Genomic DNA, 24,815 nt, shown 5'->3' with positions numbered 1-24,815 from the left:
AAGCCACAAGAGTTGCCTGAGCAATTCTCTTTTTTGTCTCACATATGGGACAAAAATGTTTACATTAATTACATTAGTTCTACTCTCCAACATCCTTTAAAATGTATGGTCCTACCATTTACTTATGGTACACCAATCAAATTTGAAATTCCAGGCAGAATTACTGGTTTCATCAAGGAAAATTTTGCTGTCTCTTTGTCTGACACTTCAACATTAGTGCACAGGCACCCAATGCTCTATTCAACATTCATGTGTCATAACATAGAGAACTAAATTTCCACTTTTCACAATGTATGCATAAGCTGAATAATATTCACCATCAGGCAAAATGAAAGTAATTTAATTCTGAAACCTAAATTCTGAATTTTCATAAAGTGGAGTGACGGGGGCAGGAGTGTGACTTGTTGGGGTTTTGAGCAAACACCTGCCTACCTAAATCTGAAATTTTCCCTTCTCTCTATGATGGCAGTAGAACAAAAGGAGCACAACTCCAGTAGTTGACTCCAACAGCAAATTGTCACATGCTGCAAGAGATCAGTTAAAGCTTGTGGTCCTTTTCAGGAGTTTGCTGACAATGGAGAGTATGTCAAACACAAGACCTCGGGTTTCATCATTCTGTTGAGACATACCCAGCCTTTTAGTATACCTTCTATCTATCACTGTCCTTCATTTAGTCATAATTCAACTTCCTGAGTTACTTTAAAACTTCACAATTCAGATGTTTTATAAAGTCCTTTCTACCCAACTGTTTTGTTCACCAAAGCAGTAAGTGAAGGAATAATCTACGTTTCAGTACAAAGATGTATCAGGTAGCATGATGAGGAGCAGAAAATCCACAGCAATGTATATCTAAAGCAGTTAAAAAGATGCAGAAAAAAATAAAAGCAAAACACCAAAGTTATGGAGGAAGGTAATAAAACTAATTCACTTCTCCCCTCCAAAAAACCAAACCAAAAAAACACCAAAAAACCCCAAACAAAAACACACACAAAACCACACCAACAAACACCCTTCAAGGTTTAGTTCTAAACCATTAATTAAAGTTTGACTGCAAAGAAAATAAATTCAGATTAACAAACAGGCCAAGGCCAGAGCTTAAGCTCTGTATGACACAACCTCCGAGTTGGCTAAACTGGTGTCTGTAGCAAGGCACAAAGCATTCTCACAACCCCTACCACATTCTGCTTGCAACACAACAGATCTGAGGTTGATGGCCTGCTTTCCAAAAATACAATTGAAAGCAAAGTACATTTTGTCAAACTGCAAAGGTCAGAACTACAAGTATCTTACCTAAAACACAGATAAAAGATCTGACTTCACTTTTTCAGTATCTAAAGCATAAGGCATCACTCTAAAACTCAATAGGAGCTGCAAGTACTTTGGGAATACTGGGACAGTCAGATTCCTTAAAACTCTCACAGACATGAGGACCTTAAACTGTTTTCCATCAAAACCCTTCCCTCTTCATATACAGGGAGCAGCTTAATCTAGCAAGTACCAGAATTTCAGAGGGACTATTTTTTTTAATTAAGTGCTCCTCAGTAGCCCTTAGCCTTATTTTTTGCATATAAAAGCAGAAGTCCTCAGTGTTAAAAGAACAGTATCAGTGGCTACCTTGTGGTTAACACCTTCATCTGCCTCCTCAGGCATGTTCTAAAACTGTCCACCATCACCTCACAAAACAATGCCACATAAAATTCAGTAGCAACCACTTCTTTTCATGGACATCATGAGAAGTGGAAGAATGATGACAGTATTCCCTCTGGATCACATAAAGAGCTGCACCAATGGAAATCAATCTACAAATTCTAATTACTTAGACAGTGGTCCTAGACACCATGAAAGGGAAATCCTCACTTAAGATACACTCCTGCGCAGCAACAGTTTCAGACGCAGGATGAACTGGGCCAGAAAGTCAGTCTCAGGTTTTCCCTCTTCAAGGCAGTTGCTTACTCCACTGGTATGAGAAAAACATATAATCTCTATCTAGCCCATTCTTTTTCAGCTCTGTTAATCTTCTGTAGAACAGCTTTAAAAGAAGGAATAGAAAACTTTTCACACTACAGAGCAGTCAAAAGGCTGGTGTTCAGGGTAGTCCTCATACAGAAAGACAGAAGTGGAAAATTAGCTTGGCTACCTCCCGTTCTGAATGAGGGCTCTACCTAACAAGCTGTTACATCCTGTATTTTACACCACTGGGAAATCCAGCCTGTAGTGCTTGCAGTCTGTGAAACCTGTGCATGCAAATGACAAGTGAACTTTCAGCCACGTACTTTGATAGTTAACTTCATATTTCATTGCAGATACATTTTGTCCATCACATGGATGCTAGGCCCAATGTCCACCTACTACATGGTTCCAAATAAATAAATAACAGTGACAACAATCTATGCCACTCGTACACATTTAGGAATCCATTTTAAAGGCAGAAGACCATTTAATACATCAAGTCTAAAGAACCCACCCTTACACAGTTGTATCTCGTTTCTATTCTGGAACAACTATGCTATTTAACAAGATACAATTCAACTGAGATTGTCAAACAGTATCAGAGGCTCAGTCTTTCAGGGTCAGGTAAGGAGATCCAATCAGTGAAACAGAAAGTAAAGTCTATTTTACAGACACGCCAGCACAATAAAACAAACCAGAAGGCAGGAGGTGAAGGGGCGGGAAGAGAACTTCCTTCTCCTTGTTTAAAGATTGAGGAATCTTAAGTCAGGTGCGTGCCCAAGGGGAAATCTTCCTCATTGAGTAACTCTGTAATTAAGCAGTCTCCCCTGGAACACACTCCAGAAGAAGAACCTAGATCAGTCAAGCCAAGTCTCACCTAATGTGTGTCCACTGACCCCCATGTGTTCAGCCTGGCTGCCCCTCCAAGGTCTTAGGAGTCACTGCAAAGAGTAATCCAAGTTCTGCATTTCAGATAGTGAGAATGTAAAACACATTTTCACTGGCAGAAGGCCTAATAAGAAGGGAGTAAATTAATTATCTACTTTACAGTTTAGAGTCTATCCATATATGGGAAACAAGAGACATAGCTGTGCTCAAAGTGCACTGTCAGATACACAGGGTCGTATCTCCTAATCTCACAGAATTACTTTAACATTTTGTTTCCTCTAAAACAAAAGGTGAAATATTAAATAGATTTCTAAATTCACAGTTCTTTTAAGTCCAAGGAGTACTTTGCAAGAAGGCACACAGAGCAATGCTGCACAAGTCAGACACTGACCAGGATGGGAACAGAATTTTGACTGCACAGGCAAAGCTGCTTAGCCATCTTTATCATGAAGTCCCGATTTGTCAGAATAGAACCTTTTTACAGGACTATACCAGTTCTGACAAAGCTTACTCTACATGCAAATCTTCTCATTTTGGGTCAAAATGAGAGAGACTCTTAATTATTTATGATTAAGATCAGGAAGTTCTTTTTTTCCTCCTACACCTACGCTCTAATCACCTGCAGACAGAAAAGGCTCACTACCCCAACCAGCTAATCTGATGGAGAGCTTTTTAATTAAAGTTTTTAGACAGACACTGTTTTATCCTGATGCACATGGGAAGATGTTTGGGTTTGGGGGTTTTTGTGGTGGTTGTTTTTTTAAAAATAACGTTCAAGAGAAGCAGAAAACCATTTTCCACCTAGCCCTAAAAAATCTGATTTTGCTAATATTCAGTCCTAACCCAACAAAGACTAATTAACTGTAAGCAGACATTTAACTCAATGGGACTGCTCATGGCACATTATGTTCAGCTTGCACATAAAAAAATTGGGACTTAAACTGAAAAACTTCATGTTGGTGTATAAATTCACACACAGGATCAAAGATAAAATTTTCACTGTCTGTATGAAGTAATGTGCTCTATGAGAGTTACACAAACTCAAAGCTCTTAAGATAGCTATCTCCAGAGCAAGGTCAAATTTCTGCAGAGCCAGGAGTACAGAAGCCCGGCTGCAAAAGCAAGCTAAGCTTCAAAGTTCAAGCATGGAAAAAAGAGTCATGTTCATGCACACTGACTTCTCTTTCTCCTTTTCTCTCTGACATAAATTTAAACACACATTATAAATAAAATTCAAAGAAGTATTATCCCAATAAAAAAAGGGAGTAGAGAAAATAGATACATACTTTTCAATGCCAATACATAGAACTTTTGTTCCTTTTTTTCTCTGTCAAACAGCATTTAAAAAACTGCAGATTCCAAAAGCACTGGTTTTTGTAATACACAGGACATGTGAGTCAGTACTGATGTAACAACTTCCCTTCACTGTCTTATTCTCATCATCACTGGATTAGACTGCAATTAAGACTAGTGCCATGGTCAGTTTAGATTCTCTGCCATCCCTGCTGTAAGGAATAGCAGAATATTTACATTTACATGGAAGTATTTTCCCAAGTAACTAGCTTTTTTGCACAAAATCATGCCAAAGGCCTACAGCTAATATTTTATTACTTCTCAGCCTTACTTGCTAACCAACAGCTCTCCTCCTTTCAAAGGCCAAAAAGAGGAGAAAAGTGAATGTTTCTGAGTGCACTGGATCAGACTGTTTTGCATCTACTCTCCACTGAAGAGAGAACAGGGAGGGGAAGGAACATAAAAAGCCACGAGGCACCTACGTTACACAGACCCAGATTTAAGCTCTTACACATAACCTAGTGACTCCTACCTCTGAATACACAAACCAACTATTCTGGAGTCAGCCTCCTCAGGCTGACCAAAATTCCAGCTTGGAAATCTTCCCCAGTGCAGGTTTCACCCAAACCAGTATTCCTGCACAAACAGCTTCTGTTCAGTGAATCCAGAGAGAATTCCTCACTCGCCCAGTTCCCACCAGCTCCTGAAAGAACATCAGTATGAAAAGCTGCCTATCCTGTTTCTGGAGTACAGCTTCCATATATCTCATCCTCAAAGGCACATCTTCTGTAATCAAAAACCTCTGCCCTGATACTCTTCACCTGTTTCTCTATTTTATTAAAACCCCTAATCTGACACTAATTAGCAATCAAAGGGATTCCAAAAATATTAAAACTCATTACTGATGCCAAAAACTTAAGTCGAAATTATAGCTTGCAACCCTCCAGTCCTGTAGCACTTACAGAGGCAAAGCCAGGAGAGACAGGATTCCCTAAATCAGAAGGAATAAAGAGAGAAAGTAAGCTTGACCACTGTATTAGAGACATCTTGAGACCAAATATGCTTCAGAAACATTTGGAATAGCCTACTATTATGTTCTCAACATATTTGAGGAACGCAGACTGCTGTAGAGAAGGAAAAACAATCACCTACTCAAGACTCCTACAAACTACTGTTTTAGCACATTTACCAGAGAATGTCAAGACTAATTAAGAATAAAACTACGCAAGAAAAACAAGAGATCACACACTCTAAAACCAAGCCTGACTGGAACCTTATTTCCAACAATTTTGTCATCAAGAGTAGCACTATATGTACTTACTGTTCTAAGCAATACGAAATATCCTTGTGGAAAAATACCAGAAGATATTAAGTCTGCAATCTCAAACGGTAAAATTAATTGATTTATCTGCCAGCTACACTCACCACACTAACTCAATAGCATCAAAACCTTACACAACTCCTCCTCCTGATCAGTATCTTATATTATCTAAGTTAAATGATACAAATACAGTTGCTGATTATGCATTGCACTGAGAAACAAAGAAATACCACATATCTGTATCATTTACTTAACAATAGCATAGGCTAATTTTCATTGTTTAAATTTTTAATTACCAACCACTTAACAAACCCTGAATAAAATCACAAACATCTACTATTTATACCTTCACTGCCAGAGAGAATGGTTCTTGTCCAAAACTATTTTACAGCAGTTTACAGCAAGATTATTTGGTGTTGATAAAAAAGATTCGCACATTTTACAAACCTGAGAATTTTTTAAACTGCCAATCTATTGCACTTGGCAGATTACAAAAAGAATCTTTCACAGAAGACAGAGCACGAGAGGCTCTTTATGTGCTCTCTATATACACAAATGGAAGCAATGTTAGGGGAGCAGTGCCTGGACAGAAATGCCTATATACAGCCCCCTTAGGTTGGCATTACCGTGCAAGCAAGAAGCTTCACTTTTTTCAAATTCCTTCAGTGGAGTTTAAAGTCAGAGGCAGAACAAGTCAACCAATGTATCCACATCCGTGCTAAACAAATAAAGACATTTAACTTGCATAGTTTTTTTGGTGATGTGGCAACCAAGGAAGAATTTTTAGGTCACATGTGGCTTATATCCTTGTCATAAATGAAGCCAACTGAGTAGTCCAAAGAGTTAAGTGAATGGCTAAGGACACAGAAAAGGGGCAATAATTTCCAGAGTATTTTGTCGTAGTATTTTCCAGAAGAAAATTTCACAAGAGATAATAATATTTTAAAAAATAAGAATACGTAAATATAGGTTCTTAAATCCACATTACAGACTAATGAATAGCAGTCAGATTTGCAGAGCCATATACCTCAAAGCTTTCTGAAATTGTTTAGAGTTGCAGATGCTTATTGTTTGCATGCCCGTACATGATAAAAGCAGGAGTCAGAAGACCATGAAATCATGCAAAAGAAAATATCCAGAGCAACTTTTATTTAAGTGTGCTTAAGGAACTGGAGAGCTAAATTACTAATGCTTTGATCTGAAAGTTTTAATTCTCAAAATAGTACACTAAATCAGATTCTGCTCCATGCTGCCTTTTCCAATTCAGTCTGTGTAGACTCCAGCAAAGTTCATGTACCCTTCTCCATACACCTGACATACAGCCAACACTTTACATATAGCCAGGTTTTCATTTTCATCTGGGGCAATAATTCAAGGCCAATTTGTTTTGGTTTTGGTTTTAGTCACCAGGAGAGGCCAAAGTAGGTGACAGGTTTTTGTTTCATTCAGCCAAAGTGGGAAAAACTCTACTGCAACAAAATAAACAAAGATATGAGTTTTTAAATGTTTATTTCAAAAGCAATGTAGTTATTTTTAACACAGAAATATATTCAACTTGCATAGTACAGTGTTTCAATTGAGAAATCAACTATTTCTAGAGGAAAAAGGTAAAATAATAATAAAAGAAGGAAGTTATTGTGTGTCATGAATCTTTATATACTACTGTATCAAAGGCATATTGAAGTGGAATGAAGTTGCTTTTTAACCCGGACAATAAATATCTCATTACAAGCAAAATTTTCTTCTTTTCTCAAAACACATACTGGTGTATGCAACTTGCTATCTGAAAGTGTCAAGAAAAACTTTCAAGAATTATTTTCTTTAAAGGATACTTCCTTGTCTACTACTACGAATTCATTGGGAGGCACCAGGACAAAAGCTGTAAGGACGTGTGACCTTGGCATCAAGTGTATAACTATTGTCTTCTGAAGACTGGTATTTATTTCCAGAAAGTTAAGCATACACTAGAATGGAATGAAATCAGATTTTGGAATAAACATAAGGAACATTACGGATATAATTATTTCTCTTCCAAAAAATAAAAAACATAAAAAAGAGGAACTCAAAAGTTCTATGTTTCTTTCAGTTTAATATTTTACAGTACAAAACATACAGTTAAGTTGCATAAGAAATCTCCATTCTGTTTTTCAGTCCAAATGCTCTCAAATTTATACTCGATATATTTTAGCATTTGCATTCCTAAATTAAATTCACTTTTATACCTTTTTTCCTCTTTAAAGTGCCACAACTGCTTGAGCTACACTCTCTAATTTGTTGCTAACACATTATACAAAACGCTGACACACACACCAGCAGAGAACAGTCTCCTTTCTATCTACTTTATGTTATCACATTGTGCTACCCAAACACTACCAAAATAGTGCTGTGTAGGCCCAGGAGGGCAGTAAAGCAACAGTAAATAAGGCACTTGAGTAAGGGATTATTATGGACTGTGGCCCCAGTTTTGCCAACAATAGCATAGCAAATATGTAGCGAACTCAGGGCAAGGCTACTAAATGAGTCTTTCTCATGTTTATATTCAAATTACTGGATGACTATAGAAAATTTCATAAAAAAGAGCAGAAATAACTGACTTGCTTCATAAGAGGAACTTTTAGTTACAAGTTCATTCTCTCCACAACTTCACTGTACGGGGAGTTACAAGCTGTAATCTACTTGCAGAACAATGCAGACCAGTTACCATTTCTTCAAACCATCCCTCTCCAAGAGTAACCCACAACTTCACAAGCTAGGATCAAAGAAGCTAAGAGCATAGTATAAATTAATACACAACTTTTATAGATTTCAGTATGTCAAATTCTCATGAAGGATTACCCATCCATCTCCTGAATCCATGCAAACACACTGATCAGCATCATGCCATGAAGTTATGCTCACAAAACCTCTGGAAACAACACACTGCTTCTCACTTTCTACTCCACAGCCTTGCAGCTTAGCAAATGGAGGTATGTCTATATAACTATTATCATTCATATTTTTAAGTATTAATTTCATTAAAGTTTAATTAAAAAAACCCCTACTTAAATCTCAAAACTCAGGATATAGGGGATACATGCCTGATACAGCATACAACATATGAACCTGTTTTAAGTAAAAGCTCAGTTCCAAACCCAGGGAATATCAAATAGGAAGCGAAGACTCCATTCAAATACTATTTAACACTTCATAAAAGCAAGCATTGTGAAAAAGCTGAAATTTGCCTTTAGTAAGTTACACATAAAACTGAGTTATGACTACTGCCTAACTGCAGAAGAGTTCAAAAATACCTATACATTTTCCAGTTATTTGAAGTCTTCCAGCCAAGCTAAGTAATTTATTTCATAACTACACCAAACCTTCCATATTTTCTACAATCCAAACACGTGATTGTTAGCATAAAACAAAACTAGTGCTATTTTTCCACCCAGAGCAGAAATGCATATGCATTATTCTTCGAGCACTTATGCAGACAGCAGCTCTCTAAGACAGGAGGCCTGCAGCAGGCATTTTTTAACTAGAGGTGTAAGAGGCTGGACATGGTGCAAACATTCCTGGCAGGTAGAAAAGAGGGGTTGGAACCTAATAGTGAAAGGGCAAAAAAAGCTATTAAGTGGAAGAGAAGCTTTCCCTGACTGAAATATATTCTGCGACCAACTTTTTTAATGCTGTAACCTACTCCACAAAAAACCAGTATTCCAAACAGAGATGGTTTTGAAAACATAGGAGGAAAAAAGAATAAAGGAGACAGAAGGACATAACCTAAGTACCTCACATCACTGAAGCATCATCCTCTGCACCTCTCAAAACCTCATTGTTTTGCAAAGGCTTTTTTCTTAAGCAAACGAGTTGGCACGAGCCAGGACCAGTTGTTTTCTGAGCCAAGTGGCATGAGCAGAGAAAGAAAGTGTAAGAAGCAGCTTGAAGAACAATGAAAGCGAGTAAAGTTTGGGGATTTCTTGTTACTTTTTGTAAAAGGCAAGTTTTTAAGTGCTGCCTGTCCCAGAAAGAAGCCCTTCTCTCGCTCGCCCCTTCGGGAGCTCTTAGCGCGCCCACACCCCGCAACAACTCTACACCCCGGGCTCCGCACAAGCCCCGGGGCCGGCAGCCCAATCGCCACCTCCACACAGCCGCCCCGCCGGCGACGGGGACCCCGCCAATGCCTCAGACTGAAGGCGGGTTTCAAGGCGGGGTGAGGGGAAATCAGTCCAATTCCGCCGCCCCCGATAACGGCAGCGGTGGGCGCGGGGTGCATTCGGGCAGCGGCCCAGGGGAGGCGCGGGGGAGCCCTGCGGGCCCTGCCGCCGCGGTTGGCGGGGTGAGAGGCAGGCCGGGCCCCGTCCTGCCCTGCCCCGGCGGGAGCTGAGCAGCGCCTCGCCAGCCCGGGCCCGACAACGCTTCCCGCTCTCCCGCCCTGCAGGCCGCGCCGCGGCCCCGGTGCCTCCGCAGGGCCTGGCACCACCGCGGACTCGGGAAGCCGAGCAAACAAAGGGAGAGGAGGCCGGGGCCGCGGCTCGGGAGGAGGGCGGCGAGCAAGCCGCGAACCGCGCCGGCCCCATCCGCCGCCTCTCCCTCCGCCGCACCAGCCCTCCCTCCGCGGCCGCCGGGGCAGGGCGGCAGGGCCGGGCCGCGGCGCTCCCGTTGCCCCGGGGACGCTCACCCAGCGCAGGCCGCGGTGTCCCGCTCCCGGGCGGGCCTCTCCCCGCGCACCTCGGCGGCGCGGCCCGGCCTGCGCCGGCGCCCGGGCTCGGCGGCGAGCAGCCTCCGGGGGCGGCGGAGCAGCACTCACCGAGGAGGAGGAGAAGGAGGAGCTGGCTCTGCTGTTGCTTCCGCGGGGCCCGGCCCGGCTTCGGCTCTGGCTCCCTCCCTCCCCGTGCCGCCGCCTCCCTGTTCCTGGCGCCGCCGCCGCTTCCTCCGCCTCCTCTGCCCCCACCCCTCCGTCCTCGGAGGGGCGCACGGGGGCGGCGAGCCCGCGATGGCCGCTGCCTGCCGCAGGCTCGGCTACAGCTGCGGCTGCGGCGCCCGCACACGGCCTGGCGGAGGCGGCAGGGCCGGGGGCATCTCCGCGCCGTCCCTCCGCCGCCTGCCCTGCCCGCACCGCTCGGGCTCCTTCCCTTCCCCTCTCCGGCTCTGGGCGACTTGCTCTGGGCACGTCCCCGCACGGCGGCCGCGGGAGAGCCGCGGGGGACGGCCGGGAGCCGCGCTGGGACGGAGATGGGGCGAGCTTTGTTAGTCCCGGGGCCCTTTCCTCGCTCCCCCACCGGCTCCCGTGTGTGATCGCTCCCCTTGGGCTGCCGAAGCTCATCAATAAAAGTTCACGGGGAGCTCCCGCCCCCTTCGTTCCAGCGAGAGGCAGCCCCTCGCTGGCAGTGCCCGTCCGGAGGGGCCCCCTCCGCCGCCCCACGCCCACCGGGCCGGGCTGCCATGGGCGCTGCCCCCGAAGCTGCGCTGGGCAGGGAGGGAGGCACAGACGGGGTCGCTCTCCCCTCCGCTCTCCTCCGCTTCCCCTTCCCCTACATGCCCAAGGCTTGGAACCGTCGCGCCAGAGCAAGCAATTTTTGTGCTTAACTTTGCCTCACAGACATCTCCACGAGAAAAGTGACGCTAAACTTCAGACACATCAGCTGTGCAGCAGCAACTTGAGCCAAGCAGGCTGCTTGGCTTGCTTGTTCTCCAGGTCCTCTTTTTAAAAAATGAAATGCTAAATCAAGAGCAACAAAACATTGCTTAATTTAGGATGTGTGAGACTGACAGGAGCAACTAGCAGGGAGCAAAGAATTAGTCTGTGGACAATATGGCTTTTAAAATTTGTTGCAAGTTGTATTTGCTGACTGATGTGGAGATAGTAAACTATTACCTATGTTTCCTGCTTGTGGTATATAACTGATGCAAATCCAGTACCCGATTTGCAAAGATATGCATAATTTGCTTACCTACATAGCTGCATGAGAGTCAGCGAGATTATTTGTATGACTCGTTATGAAACTACCGATTTCAAGGTTAAAAAGAATCCATTTAAACTCAAGATTGTGAGAATATTTATGCATTTTCTGCTTGAATTCTTCTACTGAGATCAAAAGTATTTGTGGGCTGAGGTCAGTGAGTTGTTTAATTACCAAGGTTATTTGAGGTCATAGTGTGTTCTGATTTTCATTAACATTTCTATATCTCAGGCATTTATGGAGACTTAAAGGCTTTTCTTGAGTCTCATCCAAGGCTCCTATTCTTTATGCATCCAATCAATCTCAGTTTCTGGCAGGCCAGGACCATTTCAGGAGATGATGACTTTACTCAGAGTTGCAAAAAGAAATTATTTTTTCAAATATAAAGTTTGGCTTTTTCGTTAATATGTAGAATGATTTATGTTTTTGTTAAGTGTTTTGTATTAAAGCTGTTTGTTTTACAATTATGATTACATGTTATCAGTAGCATAACAAACAAAACTAATAATAGCTTCCAAGTGGATCACATCGGAAACCTTATGGATTTTAACTTCTGTTTGTAAAACCAATACTGTTGATATGAAAAATATGAGGCACTTTCTAGGCTGGTAGTGGTGGTCAAAGAAAGAAACAAAAAAAGAAGTAACAAAGACTTTTTTTTTTCTTCTTGCAACATAGCAGGTTCCTTCTTTCCTAGTTTAGCAACCTACTCAAAAAGGGGATTTAAGAGAGAGCCATGTAAGCAAGAAAGGCCCTGACTGTGAAAGTTTCAGCTTAATTTTTCTGCAGTTCTGTCATTTCCTTAAAAAAGGAGGTTTTGTTTGTGTGTGCGTGTGTTCTTACCTTCTTCTCAGATCTCCTTTTCCTTTGGATACATGTATTTGAACACGTAATTATTTTCAGGATCCTGCCAGTATTCTTGCTTGACACATATATGTATTATAAACTTGGGCAGTGTGTTCAGCAGTTGCTGCAGGACAATAGCAGCTGTAAGTGAAGAAGCCAACTGTGCTAAAAATGCTTTTCCACCTTCAGGTAGCTTTTACGATAGGGAACTTTTGCAGTAGTCTATATAGCATGTGAGGCAAATTTTTGAAATGGTCTTAGACATCTTATTCTACAGCCTCCCACACTATTTAAAATTGTTAGTTCTTCGATGATGAGGTTTTCCAGCCCATGTGTTGACCAAAGGTTTTCATGTGCTGGAAGTGCCCCCTTGTCAGTCTTAAAAATCAAAAGACTTAGCTTTTTGTGGACATGGGACTGATGGACAACCTTACAGAAAGGTTGAAGGAAAGTATTGCAAACCACTTGGTAGATTTTTCCTCCAGATTGTCTTCTATACCTTAACTTTCTCCTTATGAGAGATGATGTTACATATGGCTTAAAATGGCATTGCTGCTCCAAGTAGTGACTTTCCTCATTTTCTGTCTATCTCCTCCTTTCCTTCTGCCCATACACACCTTTCATTTTATTCATAGTGGCTCCAGCCCTCATTGGTCCTCTCTAAGCCAGTTCAGGTAGCAAAATCTCTTAAGGATAATTTACTTAACAATAAATCATGACATAAAGTAGATAGATGCCTTATTTCTCACTCCTTTTGTTTAGAAGGTTTCTCTCTTGCTGTAAGAGTTCACAAGAACAGCATTTTCAGATCATTAGCATTAAGCAGTTTATGAGAAACCAAGGATCTTTCAAAGCAGATATGCAAACTGAATAAGCAAAACCAAACAATACTTTCCAGCTCGATTAGTAGTTGGTGTAGTTCAACCTGTTATGAGGTATCATGGCCTACACAAATAAAAGAGGTAGTTTGCGTGTTTGGAGTGGTATTGGAGGAAACAGGAGGAGTATTGAGGATTGCTCTCTTCTCTGTAGGTTCCCATTGTGCTGTTGGCTTGTCTCAGCCTTAACATATAGCATCATATTTGGGATAGACTTTTTCCCATCAAAATGTGGCAGCAAACAGCAACACCCTAGTAAGAGCAAAAATTTATCACCAAGTCTGAATTCACATAACTGTGCTGCTGGTGTTGCATCTTGGATGGCAGACAAGGAGGATGTTAGCAGGATCACTCAGATTAATTTGTTCTTGGCTTAAAGCACATATTGAGCTAAATTGGGCTGTTCATACATCACACATCTTGTTTTAATGCTCTCTGTATGTATCACTTACCAGACTTGCCTCACATTTGCTAGCTTTTGTTTAAATGATGAGAACTAGAAATTTGGGGTAATGACAAATTCAAATCTTCCATTTCTGACATCCTTATATGTGGCAGCTTCTAAAATCAGGAGCTCCACACCCAGTTCTAGTTACTTTGAGGTCTGCATGTTGATAGTTCTCTATTTTGAAAGGCTTGTGTCTTTTAGATGGTATCAGTTCAAATGGCCTTGGAAAAACATACGCTTTTAAGGAAAGCAGTTTATACAAAATCCCTGTAGATTGTTGATAATTTTTTGTAACTGTAGCCTAATTTTCTGATTTTTTAATTTCTGTAGTCTTTTTTATTATGTGCATTTTATTATGTGCATTTATTGTACTTTTAGATAATATTGTATATTTATATTACTATGTTATAATATGACTTAGAAATCTTTAGGTATCACATCATCACATATAGGTTTTGGATACTGCAAGTTGCTTTTCAACTTTGTTTTCTCATAGATTCTTGTAGATTTTCTGTTGGTAAATTCTATTTCCATTATAGTAGTTTAATAGTAGCATAAAAAACTAAAAAAAAACCCACAGCAAATTAGGTGAAGCATGTAGGAAGTTCTTTCACACACACAAATGCTTTTTCTCAGATTGAAGTTAAATTGGCATGGTTTACTGGCAGGTCTGAAGTCAGTTTAAGGTATAGATGGCATTAAGTCTTCATTATAGCTACTGTAACAGATATATATATATAAATAATGTGCTATATTTTAATCAGAGTAGTGCTCTTGCTTCTACTTCATACTGTGGTTATGTCATGATTGTCTATATCTGTTAAGCTAATGCCTGAAAAAACAGTGCTTATGTACTTGGGAATTTTTTTGTATAATACACTTATTTTTAAATGCAACTCTCACTTGTTTAATTTCATTTAATTTCAAGAGGAATTATACTTAAAAATTATTGATGAGCTCTTTTGAAATTAGGATTCTAAATTCATTACGAAGTTTTTTGTTGATTGTAGGGGTTCATTTTTTTTAGCAACAGCAGAGGTCAATACTTAGATCAAAGTCTTCTAGCAATTATGTTATCATAGACAACAGAGTATGGCAAAATGACAGATCTATTAACAGCACAAGTGGACTAACTTCTAATCTGCTGAGCAATGGAGAAAAGGAAGAGTAACTTTAATTGTTTATGGACCAAAAACTGAATAAAATCAGTGTAAATTGGGCCTCACAAATTGATTCCTGTAAAGTCAGGGAAATAAAATACCACTTTCCTTGTTGACAAAGACACACAGTAAATCATGACTATAGTTTGCTGCAGGTAGATCCATACAGTTTGGTTAGCCTATGCACCTTACTCATTGATTGTCCGTGTTGCCTGTACACTCACTTGTAACCTAATTCACATCTGTGTTGAGTCATGTAGAGCTGTAGATGTAAAAAGATAGGCAAGGTGAAGAACTTGTCCCAGGTCAGATCTCATCTGTATAATCACTGTTGACACAACCAGTCTGAACTTCTTGGCACAGAAGACTTTGACCTGGAACAGGACATAGTTAACAAAGACAATATATGAAGTCTGTACTCTCAAAGCCCATGCACCAGTGTACATACAGACTTATTTCACCTGTTTCCCATATTAGTTCATCAAAAGAATATATATAGAAGGCTATGGTGATATATTTTTCTTACAACTGAAGATCAGAAACCTCAGAGACTTCCTTGTTCAACTTGTAAAGTTTCTTCTGTTAAAATGTAAAGTATATATGCAGTAAGAATGTTTATGGCTACTGGTGTAACACCCTTTAAAAAAAAAGTATGTTTTAATCTGGAACATTATATTCTGCCCTGTAGCCAAATTAATTATATTCAATATCTTAATCATCCTTTACAGTGTGGCTCATGAACTTGACTTTGCAGCCCTTGCTTCAGTATTCACAACTAGCCCAAGGAGTATAGAGCTCACCAAGAGACAATCATTTTGGAAAGTGAGTGCCTGAGACAAACCCAAGCAACTCAAAATGTCACTTTACTATACTTAAACATTTTGAACTTTTGGTCATGGGTTTGCCATAGGTCTGAAGGATCACATGAGATTTGTGTGATTTGACTGACAATGTGGCAACAAGCATGTGTTGCTCTACCCGTGTTTTCTGCTTTTCCTGTCTGAGGGAGTGAAATGTGACCAAAAAACATTGCATTTGAACTGCTTTTTTCAGACTAGAGTTCATAAGAAAAGTTTGCCCCCAGATTTTCACATATAACACTGGTAACTTAAAAATAAACAATTCTATTTGTCAGAAGTTTATTGTTCTTAAGCAGAACTACTTAAAAGGAAAAAGAGCCATATTTTATTTTGTCATCTTTAAGAGGAAATAGAGGAATGGAATAAAAACATTAAAAGAAGTTAGAAAATTACCTACTTTTTACTTTTACAGGTATAAATATTTTTAAAAACTTAAGAGGTGATATTATTTTGCATTTTTCCTTCAGCCAGCTCCTGTTAGAGTTACATGAGGACTAAGCATACAGTTGTAGCTAGAATTTTTTAAAAAAAATTAAAATAAAAGTGGATTGGACATGAAGAATCATACTTAGTTCATTAGATCTTACAAAAGAACTCAAAGTGTAGATACCAGGTCAGAATGTTCACTGTAAGGGATTATATTAAATTTAAAAATGTGTAAAAACAGTAGTAGCGGGTGTGCCTAGAAATTAATGTTGCTCTACTTTCTATGTAATGGCTAATTGTTCCTTTTCACTTTAACTGTTGCAGCCATTTCCTTAGTTATGAAAAAGAAGGTCAAATGAGTTCTTTTCCAACTTCTTCTTAAGAATATCCTTTTAAAAACATGTGTAAAAGCACAATAAATACTCAATTCATTGGCAGAAACATCTTAAAATTAAAAAAAAACAAAACCAAAACACTGCCCCCTAAAATGGAGGTATGGTTGTAGGAAGTCAGCAGATTTCACAATGCCGACTGAGCAGTTCTTGTCAGGCCTTGATTATTCTTTCCTTCCAGTTCACAGAAAAGATCCACATTTACTTCAACACTGTAAGGCTGTGCCTGTGATGCCATGAGCAATTTCTCTTGATTTCTGAACTCCCACTGACTTCAGCTAGATCCATGACTGCTCCAGTATTCTCATTTCTTGTATGCTTATCATTACACAATGTACTCTCAGCTAGATCAGGAGTTGCCCCAAGACTCCTGTTTGTTAAGGTCTTATCATTGGGTGCACCTGCAGCTCCTAGTTTTAATGGAACAAAGTTTGTAAATAATTTTAACCCATGTTTATTATATTTATAAAACTCAAATCAAATAAATAAAAATCAAAAAGACTTTGGGCTGTATCAGTCGAGCAGTATAGTTCACAGCCTTCTGGAATAAAATTTCCTGTTGCTGAAGAAACAGTATTTAAATCTAGATGACTTACAGAGGTACATATGGAACTTTCCACATTTAGGTCACAAGTTCAAACATGGTCTTCATTACCTGCAAATGCAAACTATCAATAACTGACATCTGTTACATACTGATATGGAACAGTTGCTGAAGTGTGATAGCTCAGAAGACTTGTTTCTAAATGCACTCTTAACACGCACACTTAAAGATGTTTCTTCTCAAAAGTGAAAAATCTTGTCTATCAAAAAGAAATCAACAGTACCAACTTCTACAATCTGGCAAAACACTGGTTTATTACTCTTGCCTAAACAAGTAATAAAATACTGACAGTAAATGCTCTGTTGTACCTGAAACCTGCTTTCTCAATGAATCAGAGCTTTCAGCTACAGTGCCTTACATACACACTGATCTCTCAGTAGAGGTGAAGCTGATTGGCAGGCAGGGTGGAAAAGGCCATTGCCCACATGACTCATTTATGATAGACCTTGATTGCAAGTGAGATGACTGTAAGATCCTGAAATGGCATGGTATTCATTAGGAAATAGCCTAGTCTGGCTCTGCATATCATTTTCAAAAACATCCTGAGAACATTTATGAAGAAGTCTATGCAAGTGTCAACCACACTAAAATATAGGCAACACTTAACTGTGAGAAGGCTTTACAGTCAGTTCATTAAATTTGGGTTGCTCTTCAGAAGTAAGTTTATCAAATTCATCACATAAGATACTTGGAACATGTAAAAATTATGAGAACAAGATTCAAAAAAAGGTGAAAATCCTCAGACAATGATTGGGTGTGCAGGTTGTTTTCAGTATGCAAAACGGTCAGGAAACATTCTGTCAGTTTCTGTGTCTGCTACTTGGTGACCAAAGACAGAGCGACAGTAGCACGTGAATGATCCTTTGTATGAATCTCTTCTTTCACAAAAGCTTGGCAGATCCCTTAAACATTTCACTGGGTTTTTGTTTTGTTTTTTTTTTTTATTTATGGAGCAGTAAGTTTTGTCACTGCTGATAATAGCATAGCAAAACTCTTTTTAGTCATCGTAGTCTGCTCTGTATTTACATGACTGGAGGCACCTTCTAGAAGAAAATTAAAAGAAAGTCTCAGTGACTACAACCTGGACATGGTGAAGATTGTAACACAGCTCTCATGCCTTTCATGCAGGAACTTTATACAAGAAAAGACTGGTACTGAATATGCAATGTGTTGTTACAAAGATGGAAGTCATTACTGATGTAAAATAACACTGCAGCATCTTCTTTCCAGTGCAAATGTAGTGGACTTGAATGTGCTCCTCAATACACCACTAAAATCAACGTCAGTAAAGACAGCACTAAGAATGATATAATCTTAAATGCCAGGATTGAGGTCTTTCAGCTGAAACTGATAAATAAGGCTATTCTTTTAGGGGAAAAGAAAAAGAGTTTAATATGTTTGCAAAAGCCATCAGTGATCACATAGTGAATACACAAACAGTGTCTTTTGTGGGTAAAAACCAGTCTTTAGCTAGATATCAAATTTTGCTCCAGAAAAGAAAATGCTTTCTTTGATGGAAGCAATGCTGTTCTACTAAGCAGCATGCACTCAGGGCAGATTTTCAAAGACATGAAGGGCACTTAGATACATCAGTTAGGTGCCTCATGGATCTTCACGCCTTTGAAGAAACACACTCTCTTACTCTGTTAGGATTTTCTTAATGCAAAATTTCTCTTTTGTGACTCACCCCTATCATGTCTTTGCTGTAAATAAAACATACTCTTGTTTTTTAAGTAAGTTGATAGGCAGCATGGAAACCATTAATCATTGTAAAGCTGAAGGGTACTTAGCAAAATTGAAAAGCACAAATTGAGAAATGTAGATTTAAATGGTATTCAACAGCTACAAAAAACTCTATGCAATCTCACTATGATCACACCAGAAAGGGCATTTTATAAAACAAGAAAAAGAATAAAGTTTCTATTTATATCATTGGGGGCGGGGGGGGGGAGACAAAACAAAATAAGAAAACAAAGTAATTAAAAACATATTATGTAATACTACTTTTTTCATACTTATACCCATTTTTCATAAAAATAAGAAAATGCATAAAGAATAAACATGTAAGTATATACCTAGTGGGAGCAATTTTTATATGTAGATAACTCAAGGCAGATGCTTACGTATCAATCAGCATTTAATTTTTTATGGGCAAAAATTTGAAACAAAGTCTTTATTCTTTGTAAATCTTTTGCCAAATTGCTGTTCATTTCAGGATGACTGGCCTCCTCACTCTCACTTAAATTCTAACTGGAATGGCAACAGTATGTACACTACTGAATGGTAAATTTTTCCTGTAGCAATGTAAAGACAAAATTAATGTGACTTCATTTTAAAACTTTCCTGCTTCAGATTCAGAAGTCAAACTACTTTCTTTTTAATTATTAAAAACATCAAAATTAGCTACATGGAACATCAAAAGCAAATGAATGTAAAAAGAAGTGACTATTTCTGTTGTGTTAACTCTTGTAAATATGCTCTATTTAACTAATGTTCTAAATTTTTGACAATTTTTCTATTATTGATCATTACATCAAATTATTGCTGGCTGATGTCCATTCTTGTTTGAACTGGTATCAATAAATACTGGTTGTTGTACAGTTCAGCTTCTTTGTCCAAGCATACTGATTCAGCACTGTGAGTGAAAAACTGTCCTTAAATATATAATTTCAGTGAAATTTAATCTACTCATTATCCCACATCTTCTTTTAAGTGTATTAATTCTTAATCAAGGACTTTTTTCATGGTAAAGTTAGTAGCAATCTATTACATTAGTGCTACTTCTCTTAGCGGGGAAACTTGAGACTGACAAAACATTCAGTTAGTTTGATGAGACATATGTGTCAGAAACTTAAGATGTTTGGCAACCAATTATATTTCTCTCTTTTAAGTCTTTATTATCCAAACCTAGACTAGTAATTTTCCATACTTTTTTCCCATCTTATTGAACACCAAGAGAAGCTCTGTGGCTGATAACACTTAACATGTATGGGAGGCAAGGAGACAAAACTTCTTGGACTTCATCTAGTGATGAAGGCAGCATTTTAGAATTATTTGTTTATGTGAAACCAAACATAATTTTTTATATATTTGAAAAAGATGGTATTGTAATTGGGCCTATATGGTCTCTGTGATGTAGAGTCTGCAGATTCTTCTTGAGCTTGCACCTGTCACGGTGGGAGGAGGACACTCTTTAGGAGATATGTTTAATTTAACTTCCTACCCAATCCACACTGTGTAGTGCAAATCCAACACCCATAAAGAGGGTTGTGATTTTGAAACTAGTTACAGTGCTGTGTGTGATTGGATGCGTCATAAACATTTTAACCAGTCAAATCTGCAAACAACTCTTCATTCTCCACTCCCAGCAGCGTGTCTCTGATGCTTTCCTTGATCTGAGCCTGGAGATTGTGTTGCTGTAGGTGACAATCAACTCAATCCCTTGTTCATATTCAGGGTCTGCTGGGGAAGGATATGGGTTAGTTTTCTGACAGGTCAATAGGCTGATACAATGTGTGTTTGCTAGATCTAATGCAAGGTTGGGAGGGAAAGGGAAAGAGCAGGATCACTCATGTATCAGCAGCCCACAATCACACCAGATGAGTATGAGCTGAAACCACATCCTTAGTGCATGAAATCCCTAATTTACTGAAACTACAATGTAAATAGGTAAGACAACCACAGGGAAAGTGGAAGACATTGTGCTTTGACCAAAGTTCAATAGGATTTCAGCAGCAGCAGACAGCTTTTCAGAGTATTTTTCATCTGACTGCTGTTCAGGTTCTTGAATTTATCTTCCCTACCAGGTAAGAGCCATAAAACATTTACAGGAAAAATCCTCTAAAGATTCTAGAAGGAATCTCATTCATAAACATCAAAATAATTACTCTTGACTAGTCACTTTATGCCAGATGAGGACTCTTCTGGGAATGCTCAGTGATTTCAGATTTTCCAGTCTGCTTGTGGAGGTATGCTAAGTGGTTGATCTTTGATGATAATGGATCCATTTCAGTGAAATTACTAATTAATACTACCAGTTGCTAGCCAATCATTTACTAATGGTCACTGGTGCAATAGACAGTGAATGTACAACTTGCCATGAAAACTTTCAGGTTACTGGCACATAAGATAATCACTATGGTGACTTTATTTCTCTACACCAATTTATAATTCTTTACCTATCCCTACTCTGTAAGTCACTACTTTCTTTCATATCATCTTGTGACTATTTATATGCAGGTAGTTCTCACCAGCTCTCTAAGGACCCCCTTCATATCAAAGTTTAATTTGTATATGATAATTCACTGTTAGGTTTCTTAGCAAGATTGCCCTAAGCAAATAGGCAATGCATCTAAAAAGGGTCATTTTTCTCTAAGAATGAAATGTAATAGAGCATTACTTACACTTTAGCATTCATCTGATAATCAAAACATATTTCATTCTTGTTATTTTTAGATATCATTAATTCATAGGGGAAACTTAGATGATTTTTCCAGTCTGTGACTCTGATGCAGATTCAAAAGACAAAAGCTGCATTGTCTGCTTCTAAGGAAAAACCACTGGAGGCACTTCTTTTGTTTTTCTAATGAACACCATATGAAAACAGGCATAGAACAACTATTTACTTACATGCAGTGGTCTACTAGGGTCTCGTACATTGCTTCCTTCACTATGACACAGAAAATATAACACTGGTCAGTATATTTACAATACTTATCTCTTCCCCCCCCCACCTTCTTTTTACAATGCAATAATTTCTGTATTATTTTGACCTGAATTTTTAATAAGGGTGCTCTGTATATGGCTGAATGATATTGTTATATATAGTTTACCAGACTTAAACACATCAAAGAGTAATAATACTTAATAGTTTTCAATGTTACAAAGTCAGTCTTGCTCATTTACTTTTTTCAAAGTTCAGATTTACTGTTCAATAATGCCACAACTTTTATTGTTCCTAGTGCTAGAAATTTCTCATTTGTCTGGTTAAGGATGATTTGAAGAGCATGTTGGAAGAGGAATGGCTGTTTTTATAGACTTTCCTGTATTAATCATCTATGGTTGAATGTGGTTTTGTTGATCGGATATAATGATTTACAGACTTGCTTTCCAACCTAGCATTTTCCGCTGCATCAGTTCCATACCAGGCAGTATATACATTTTCCTGAGTCTATTGGCATAATAGCACTTGCCATGTTGTTAGCCATGTTGTGAAATGTGTCAGACCTTGGCCTTCTACATTCTGCTGCAAAAAAAGAGGGAAATAGTAGCTGTATGCTAGGATACTATTGAGTGGTGGGTTTTTTAACCCTTCACCTATGCATGCAGATGCATCCAGTTAGCTGAATGAAAGAACAGCATTTTTTTTACAAACAGAATACAGGCAGAGACATATATATATATATATATATATATATATATATATATATATATATATATATATGTATTTATATATGTATGTATGTATTTCCACATATATTCATTTTTCTGTGCTAGTTATTTTCTTCTTTTTGCATCACTAAATTTCTTATGGAAGAAAATCCAATCTACTTGTTTTAGTAAATTTAACTTTGTTTTATAATGAAAAGTCACTTCTCAAAAACTTTCAGCAGGTCGAATAGTTCCCCATATTAAACCTTATTTGAGAAATAAGAATACTTGGTCAGGGAGAGACAGGGTGAACAGAAGCAAAAGTATAGAAAATGACTTGCCATTTTCCAGTTTCTCTGAAAGTTTCAGAACAACTAACCACCATCAGCTTGACATAACCAAGCTTGCTATTAAAGATATATAGCCTTCATTCAGTGAAGAATGACCTGTAGGAAACGTGCATCAAAAGCCAACAAAGTAAGGCAATGATTTATTAATGTGCATCCCAGTATAGAAAGTGACTTTCAAAGGTAACAGAGGTGTTCTGAAAAAAACTATTGCCCCTGCTTGAAAAAAACCTATGCTTTCTATCGAACACAGTATATTAAAGTTAACTAGGTAACAAATATCCCTGAAAGTGACTGCAAAATATCCTGTTCAAAGAAATCATAGGTCACTGCTGGATCTGATGTGATCAAAGGCTTCTTTCTTGTGAAAATGAAAAGCTTAATAATTAAAACACAGTTTGTACAGGATAAATAGCTACAGTTTTTTTCACTTAACTATAAATGGAGTTTAAAACTTGTTTTCTGTTAAATGAAAATATTTAGATCCACCTAACACTATGAAATAAGAAACAGTACTTGCACTGCTAGAAGAGCATTGGCAGGAAAAACATTACATGAAGAGTTATTTTAAGTCTTGCTTCTCCCTGCTTACACCTATTCTGTCTAAGACTGTAACTAATGGTGTGACATCTGGCAACCATATCACCTCAGGCTGTGACCTTGTCAGTTCTTGTAAAAGTGTGGGAAAAGTTTCACAGTGTAGGGATCAGGTTTGGAATTTTTTTAACTGTCTAGAAGCACAAAATCAAATACAGATATAAATTTCAAATAGCTAAATCTGCTTCACTCACAACACATTCTTTCAAGAGTTGCAGTTAGGTCTTTTGCAGGCAAAGAATTAAGTGGTTGGCAGCTATTGGGGGGAGCAGTCCTGAAAGCTTATAGGAAGTCAGTTTTATCTGCCAAATAAATTCAGATCATACAACTTGAAGAAATGTATAGGAAAAGAAATTTGATTTTGCAAAATTGTGAAGTATTATTGCCAAATTTTGTAGCCAGCAAGCTTTTTTGCAAAGCTGTGCATTTTTGCTATCTGTTTGAAAAGGATGCTGATTTCATTACTAAAGTGTTAATATTAAGAATTAAGTGCATTGTTATATGACCACACTCAAAACTATATTTGTAGTACTAATCATAAATATTCTCTCTTCCACCTGTTGTCAAGATAGTAATAAAAAGAAGATAAACCAACATCCTCAGTCTGCTTTCTGGCAGAGATCACTTTCTGTTAGATGACACTGTTAGAGAGTGAGTTGCTTTGTTCAGTCTGTGGGGAGTCACAGTATTTTCTCATTGCATGGCAGTGGTCACCACGGAGCAGAGCTCTCCACTTCAGAGATGATCATGTTGCATTAAGCACTGTGAGGAGTGGCATATGGAGAAAGCATATCAGTGTGAAAAGGAAAGTCAGGAGGAACGCTAGTGCAAGGGGGTCAGGGGCATGTGCTGCAGGGCACAGGGGTGAACAGTTCAGTAGAACAACTAAAACCTGAGGACACCAGCTGCTGCTGGTGTCAGGTCTACAGATCTTATGCAAGTAATGAATGAACAGTACTTGATAAAGGACTCCTCTGTATGACCACCCTTGGATTTGGATAGTACTTGCAAGTAGATCTTGAGGCATTCCTGAGCATCTCCAGCCTCAGGTGAAGAAAAGGGGAAGGACATGCAGATACTTAAAACCTGAAATTTAGATGCAGGAAAAGCCAGGATCATTACTCAGACTCACTCTCATTTGAAGGTATTCATAAAAATATTGCCTTGGATGAGGTGCAAAAGAGCAACAGAAAAGAGACTCAAGTCGTAACACCTCCACTTGCCATGGTGCCTGCACACTCATTTGGGGTGGCAGAGGAGCAGTCGGGGGCCCATTCAGTCTGAGCCAGAGCATGAACCAGCCTTTGCCTTTAGCCAGCTTGTTTTCCATTCTGCATGTATAGAATAACTCATATCCCTCACCTGCCTCTCAGACGGTGATGCAACTTAAGTAGAAATGGCAGCAAATTCATCCCAAGTGTCATGCCCTCACCCTTATGTAAGTGCTTAAGGATCTGCTGGGAACCTTCACCAAGAGAACCAGTGGCTGTGGCCCC

The 24,815-nt window shown here is 39.0% G+C and overlaps 1 protein-coding gene across 5 annotated transcripts in view; it reads right to left on the bottom strand.

Annotated features, from left to right (window-relative positions):
* SOCS6 (suppressor of cytokine signaling 6) overlaps positions 1 to 10,356 on the bottom strand; it is a 31,864-nt gene extending 21,508 nt beyond the window's left edge. For 4 of the 5 annotated variants that reach the window (XM_071554912.1, XM_071554909.1, XM_071554913.1 and 1 more), the window contains exon 1: positions 10,239 to 10,356. The gene's annotated coding sequence lies outside the window, so the exon portion shown is untranslated. Of the gene's footprint in view, positions 1 to 10,109; positions 10,213 to 10,238 lie in introns of those variants that run through there. The other variant, XM_071554910.1, reaches the window with a different exon arrangement.
* Positions 10,357 to 24,815: the final 14,459 nt, after the last annotated feature.

Source organism: Pithys albifrons, chromosome 4, assembly GCF_047495875.1.
Source record: "Pithys albifrons albifrons isolate INPA30051 chromosome 4, PitAlb_v1, whole genome shotgun sequence".
Classification (NCBI taxonomy): Eukaryota; Metazoa; Chordata; class Aves; order Passeriformes; family Thamnophilidae; genus Pithys; species Pithys albifrons.
The sequence above is the reverse complement of the archived record's forward strand: the minus strand, read 5'-3'. Positions and strand labels throughout refer to the sequence as shown.